Genomic DNA, 6,000 nt, shown 5'->3' with positions numbered 1-6,000 from the left:
GAATTTTAAATAAAAGAGTTGTGTGCTCATTTAAAAAAAATTATGATAAAAACCACATAACATAAAATTTACCATCTTAGCCATTTTTGAAGTATACACTTCAGTAGTATTAAGTATATTCACATTGCTGTGAAACAGATCTCTAGCTCCCCTAAAGTGTTTTCCTGTCAGCTTTGGCTACAAGAAAGAGAAATCAAAGTTATAAAGATAAGAGATCCTTGTCAGAGGTCTTATTTAATGAAAACTTCCCTTGTGCCAAATTATTTGAAGGGTGTTTGTTTAGAACCAGTTCTTCAGAGAGAAATATTTTCTTTGTGTGCTTCATTATTTGTAACTTAGTTCACAGTACCTTGAGTAATTCGCTAACAGCATCAAGATGAACAAACATACAAATAGTATGCTCTACTGAAGCATAGTTTAAAAAATTAATTCAGCAAGTATTATATATTTATCTGATTGCTTTGATTGTTTAGCATGCACTTGGCATTGTGCTGTTTTAGAGGCTTCAAAAAAATTCTTTAATATTCATTCTAATGAAAAGCTTAAGACTTTTGGGAAATGTAAAAAAAATCACAAGATACATTAGATAATAGTACCACTGAGAATTACTAGATTAGATGTTAATGTAGAGCTACTACTCTGATAAGGTTGTGCTTGAAAATCATTCTGAGTATATTTATCTAATGGTGTGTCACAAAGGGTCCTGAAACTTGATGACTTAACACAACAAAAATTATTATCTCATGCAGCCCAAGGTCAGAAATCCTAGAGGGGGTTAGCTAGGTGGCTCTGGCTCAGCATTTCTCTTGAGGTTCCAAATTGCCAGTGAGGGCTGCAGACATCTCAAGGCTTAACTGGGCTGGAGAATCTAGCCAAGCTGACTCATATCAGGATCAGCCAGTCTCCATTCCTTTATGGCTGTTGGGGGAGGCTTTAGTTCCTCACCATGTAAACCTCCCCAGAGGGCTGTTCACAACATGGCAGCCTTGCTTCCCTCAGAGTCAGCCATCTAAGAGGGAAACAGAATGAATGCCCAAGGTGGAAGTCCCAGTCTTTCTATAACCTAACTCGAGAGTGACGTATCAGACTAATTCTGGTAAAATGTGTCCAGGACTACACAAGAGGGTGGGTATCAGGAGGCAAGGTTTATTGGGAGCATTATGGAGGCTGTGGACTACACAGGCAGGTAGATCAGCTGTGCAGAGGAAGAACGGCTAGTCATCTGAGGCAGCTGATGGGCTGTCCTGTATAGCTAATGAAAGGCCTCCAAGATCTTGCCTGCTGGCAGCTGGCCTGTTTATAATGGTCTGCTTGGGGCCCACACGGCTGGCTGACTGAGATAGCCTTCATTTCAAGAATCTTGAGGAGATGTGGGCAGCTTACAGTGGCAAGAAGTCAGAAATGTAAGATTTGAACCATCCCTTTGATCTTACCTCTGTCTAGCTACCTACATAGACTTTAATAAGCCTATTTCATCCCAGCATATGTAGTGAACCCTGGAGATGCAGTGGTGAACAAATAGAAATGATTTTGACCCGTATAAAACTTTCTTTTTTTAACGTTTATTCATTTTTAAGAGACAGAGACAGCGCGCAAGCAGGGGAGGGGCAGAGAGAGAGGGAGACAGAGAATCCGAAGCAGGCTCCAGGCTCTGAGCTGTCAGCACAGAGCCCAATGCGGGGCTCGAACTCACAAACTGCGAGGTCATGACCTGAGCCGAAGTTGGTGCTCAACCGACTGAGCCACCCAGGCACCCCGACCGTTATAAAATTTTCAGTATGATAGATGAGATATGTATTAACTAATTTCACAGGTAATCACTTAATTACAATTAGTAATGGCAGCAGTTTTTTTCAATATATGAAGTTTATTGTCATATTGGTTTCCATACAACACCCAGTGCTCATCCCAAAAGGTGCCCTCCTCAATACCCATCACCCAGCCTCCCCTCCCTCCCACCCCACATCAACCAGCAGTTTTGTTTTAAAGTCCATAGAAAGTGTCAGGGCCTCTTCTAGGCATGGACACAAAGTCAGCTTCGAACTCATCTTCAGAGGCCTAAGAGTTATGCAACCGTAAAATGAATGGGCAACTGTTACCTTGGGTTTAGAATAAGGTCTTTTTTTGTTGTTGTTTTTTTTAATTTTGGTAGAGGAGGTAGGTTGCTTGCAAACTGCTGCTTTTGTTGATGTGGTGAGTTCAGAGAAGCCAGCCAGAGTTCTGAGAACAGAACACACGTCATCTCCTGTGACCTGATCCTTAGGTTCTCACTATAACTTCAGCATGTTGTACAATAGTGTTTCTGGGAAGACTTACAATTACAGAAATTTGTTTCTTTTTAGGATACATAATCTCTGCTGCCGCCATTAGGCACATTCAAAAATAAATTAATAATCCATTAAAGGTATCAATGCTTGGGCAATTAGTTTATTTAATATTTGATGTGCGTCATATCCTCTAGTTTATTTATATTAAAAAAAACAAACAGTTGAAATTTTCGTCTTCTTTTAGTGCATTAAGCTTTCATCAAGTCTTTTAGGTTAATTGGTCACAGTTTTTGCTTTGTTTCTGTGGTTGTGTCATGATGGTATCTTAAGTTGTCCTTTGATAGAGACACACTTTTTCCTACAATAAATATATAGGAATATTTTTACATGTTGAAATAAATAGGTTTTCCCCATTTTTCTTGAAACACAAAAATGCTTGGTCTGCCTTCCATTCCCCCACACGTGAAGCAAATATATGTAAGAAATAGTTCATTTCCCTCTGCTCTTGAAAAGAAAAAGCAGCACATCCACACTGATAAATGCAAACTGATATTTGGCCTTGAGTTAAGGCGGCAACATGGAATAGCAGAGACTGTGGCAAACTGGTGAGTGGGCACCGTGTTAAAGGACACAGCTGCTGCTCAGGTTTAGCCCATGTTGCCCTTTGGGAATGTGGGCCCATTGTTGGAAAAGCTTCCAAATTTTCAAGAGACACTGTCACTCCAAATTTTTGTGTGAAATCGCCTGGCATTTATTTATTTATTTTTATTTTTTTTAATGTTTGCTTATTTTTGAGACAGAGACAGAGTGCGAGTGGGGGAGGGGCAGAGAGAGAGGGAGACACAGAATCCAAAAGAGGCTCCAGGCTCCGAGCTGTCAGCACAGAGCCCGATGCGGGGCTCGAACCCACAAACCGTGAGATCATGACCTGAGCCGAAGTCGGACGCTTAACCGACTGAGCCACCCAGGCGCCCTCACCTGGCATTTAAAGGTCAATCTTATCAGGGGCACCTGGGTGGCTCAGTCAGTTAATCCTCTGACTTTGGCTCAGGTCATGATCTCACAGTTTGTGGGTTTGAACCCTGTGTTGGGCTCTGTGCTGACAGCTCAGAGCCTGGAGCCTGCTTCAGATTCTGTGTCTCCCTTTCTCTCTGCCCCTCCTCTGCTTGCACTCTGTCTCTCTGTCTCTCAATAATAAATACATGTTAAAAAAAAAAAAAAGATTTAAAGGTTGGTCTTATCGGATATGTCACTTGCAAATATCTTCTCTCAATCCATAGGTTGCCTCTTAGTTTTGTTGATTGTTTCCTTCACTCTGCAGAAGCATTTTATTTTGATGAAGTCCCAGTAGTTCATTTTTGCTTTTGTTTCCCTGGCCTCAGGAGACTTATCTAGAAAGAAGTTGCTGTGGACGATGTCAAAGATGTTACTGCCTGTGTTCTCCTCTAAGATTTCGATCGTTTCCTGTCTCATATTTAGGTCTTTCATCTATTTTGAATTTAGTTTTGTGTATGGTGTAAGAAGGTGGTCCAGTTTCATTCTTTTACACGTTGTTGCTCAGGTTTCCCAAAACCATCTGTTCAAGACTGTTTTTTCCCATTGCTAGTCTTTCCTGCTTTGTCAAAGATTAATTGACCATATAGTTGTGGGTTTATTTCTGGGTTTTCTATTCTGTTACTATTGATCTATGTGTCTGTTGTTGTGCCAGTATCATACTGTCTTGATTACTACAGTTTTGTAATATAACTTAGAATGGTGATGCCCCCGGCTTTGCTTCTTTTTCAAGACTGCTTTGACTATTCGAGGTCTTTTGTGGTTCCATACACATTTTAGAATTGTTTGTTTTAGTTCTATGAAAAATGCCATTGGTATTGAAATCAAAACTTAAAAAAAGAGTGCCTTCTCTAATAAAAAGTAAACGAATAAAGGTCAGTCTTAGACAAACAATGAAACACCGTTTAGGCCAAACAAAATTGATCGGAGGCTGAGTTTAAGTTGGGAGCTGCCACATGCTGGGGCTTAATGGCATGTGGAACAGACACCCAGGGTTCCAGCACCGTGTGCTGTGTGGGAGAATGAGAGCCACGCCGGCCAAGCAGAACCACACCTGGGGCACTTGCACAGTCTGCCGGACACCACGGAAGCACAGGCAGGCAGTCGACCTTGTGGGCCCAGCCCTCTGTTGAGGGAGAAGTGACACTGTGGCGGGCCACTCGGACTCCACTGTGCTCTGCACTTGGAAGCAAATGCCTTTGGACTGGCTGAATTCCTGAGTGCCTGGATCATGCAGGGAAACCTCAAGAAGGAGATGGCAGGCTTCCTTTTTTATAATGCTGGTGGGTTCTGGACAGTTCAGTGGAGGGACTGAGAGAGGCCTATGTTTAGATCTGATATTGGTGAAGCAGGCCACAAATGTTACCGGTGCTGAGGAGTGGGGAGAAGGCATAACAGAAGGAGGTGACCTAGTCTAGGGGTCAGGAAAGCCTCCCCAAGAAAATCTGAACAGTGAGTGGTAGTTAGCCAGGCAAAGGGCAGCAAAAGAGATGTCCAGGTAGAGGAACTAGCCTATGAGCTGGCCCTGAGGTGGGAAGGATCATTGTGCTTTTGAGGAAATTGAAAATATGCAGAGAAGGACAGCGATTCTTCTGAAGCTGGAGCCACACTGTAAAGGTAAAATGGTAATGATATGGGGCACCTGGGTGGCTCAGTCGGTGAAGTCTGACTTTGGCTTAGGTCTTAATCTCCTGGTTTGTGGGTTTGAGCCCTGCGTCGGGCTCTGTGCTGACAGCTCAAAGCCTGGAGCCTGCTTCTGATTCTATCTCCCTCTCTCTCTGCCCCTGCCCCACTTGCACTCTGTCGCTGTCTCTCTCAAAAATAAGAAAAACAAAACATTAACAAAAATTTTTTTTAAGTTATAATGTTGTAGGTGTTGTAATAGTTTTGACCTTTAGTCCCAAGACTGATGTCAAATAGGAGGATGGCATGATCGGATCAGTGGGTTTTTTAAAGTAGGCTTTTTGTAGAAGTATAACATGTACAGAAAAGAGTGCAAATCATAAGCATGCGGTGTAATGAAATTTTACAAAGTAAACACTGTCATGAATGAAACTAGTACCCAGATCGAGAAACAGAAGTAGTAGTACCTAGAATTCCTTCTTCCAGTTGTTACCTACCCCAATGCTACTCCCAACATCAGAAATTGGTTTTGCCTAAACATCCTAGATGGTTTTTTTCCCCAAAGAAGACATACAGATGGCCAAAAGGTACATGAAAATGTGCTCAATATCACTCATCATCAAGGAAATACAATTCTAAACCACAATGAAATGTCACCTCATACCTGTTAGAATGGCTTTTATCAAAAAGGTAAGGTATCACAAGTGTTGGCGAAGATGTGGATTAAAGGAAACCCTGTGTACTGCTTGTGGAAATGTAAACTGGTTTCGTCACCGTGGAAAACAGTATGGCGGTTCCTCGTAAAATTAAAAATAGAACTACCATGTAATCCAGAAATTTCACTCCTAGTTATATACCCAAAGGAAATGAAAATAGGATATTGAAGAATTACATACACTTCCATGTTTATTGCAGCATTATTCAGAATAACCAAAATATGGAAACAACCCAAGTGTCTGTCAATAGATGAATGGATAAAGAAAATGTGATATATATAGAAATCTTGCCATTTGTGACAACATAGATGGATCTTGAGGGTGTTATGCTAAGTGAAATA

The 6,000-nt window shown here is 41.5% G+C and overlaps 1 long non-coding RNA gene across 7 annotated transcripts in view; it reads left to right on the top strand.

Annotated features, from left to right (window-relative positions):
* The first annotated feature begins 4,085 nt into the window (after nucleotides 1–4,085).
* The window catches only part of LOC123382920, a 169,007-nt gene continuing 167,092 nt past the window's right edge, over nucleotides 4,086–6,000 (top strand). For 6 of the 7 annotated variants that reach the window (XR_006592091.1, XR_006592093.1, XR_006592090.1 and 3 more), the window contains exon 1: nucleotides 4,086–4,603. This is a non-coding gene — a long non-coding RNA (uncharacterized LOC123382920). Of the gene's footprint in view, nucleotides 4,938–6,000 lie in introns of all 7 variants that reach the window. The other variant, XR_006592088.1, reaches the window with a different exon arrangement.

The sequence above is a fragment of the Felis catus genome, chromosome F1 (genome assembly GCF_018350175.1).
Source record: "Felis catus isolate Fca126 chromosome F1, F.catus_Fca126_mat1.0, whole genome shotgun sequence".
Classification (NCBI taxonomy): domain Eukaryota; kingdom Metazoa; phylum Chordata; class Mammalia; order Carnivora; family Felidae; genus Felis; species Felis catus.
The sequence above is the reverse complement of the archived record's forward strand: the minus strand, read 5'-3'. Positions and strand labels throughout refer to the sequence as shown.